This window comes from Carlito syrichta, unplaced genomic scaffold (genome assembly GCF_000164805.1).
Source record: "Carlito syrichta isolate Samal-C Ts95f unplaced genomic scaffold, Tarsius_syrichta-2.0.1 Scaffold153805, whole genome shotgun sequence".
Taxonomy (NCBI): Eukaryota; Metazoa; Chordata; class Mammalia; order Primates; family Tarsiidae; genus Carlito; species Carlito syrichta.
The window spans coordinates 1-800 of record NW_007097901.1 but is presented as its reverse complement, the minus strand read 5'-3'; positions in this window follow the sequence as shown (position 1 = coordinate 800).

Genomic DNA, 800 nt, shown 5'->3' with positions numbered 1-800 from the left:
CCAACTCAAAACCAAAAAAAAAAGTAGCCCAAGTCAGACAAAGGGTCTACTGGAATTGGATCATGGCTACTGAAAGGTACCTATAGAAACCTAGAAAAAACTTAGCTTATTCTTAGTTTAGTCTTTTTGTCTCAGCATAGCCATTAGAAAACATTCAGATATTCTACTGTAGAACAAGCAACAGCCTATCCTATCCCCCCCTAAACAAATCTCCATCAGATACAAGACCAGGACAGCCCAACCTTTCAATTTATGGTTTAACATAATAATCTCTAGTAAACTTTTAGGTTCCTTGTCAAGGCTGAAGATCAAAGATCACCCTTTGGCTGACCAGTCATAAAAGTGATGGACCACCTTTGGTCAAGGAGTTTGTAAATTACAAATGTCTGAGTTTGTGAATTACAAATGTCTAACAAGTTTTGCAGGGAAAATAACCCTCCAGGCCCAAGCTCCCCGAGTTAACCTAATCAGCCCTTTGTAACCTAGGTGACACAAATAAACCCCACCATGGCAACAATGATGTGACTAACCCACCCATCTGCCTGCTGTCCATAACCTGACTTCAGTACTTGCGCTTGCCTGCCCCTTTGTGATGACAAGGAACAGACCACCACCCAATCACCTTATTGATCTTCTCCCATCAAGGAGAATGTTTAAAAGTACTCAACCAGCCTGTCTTGGTGGCTCAGCCTGTAATCCCGCGCCTTTGGGAGGCTGAGGTGAGTGGATTGCCTGAGCCCACAGGTTCGAGACCCGCCTGGGCAACTTGGCGAGACCTCATCTCTACAATAAATCACTGC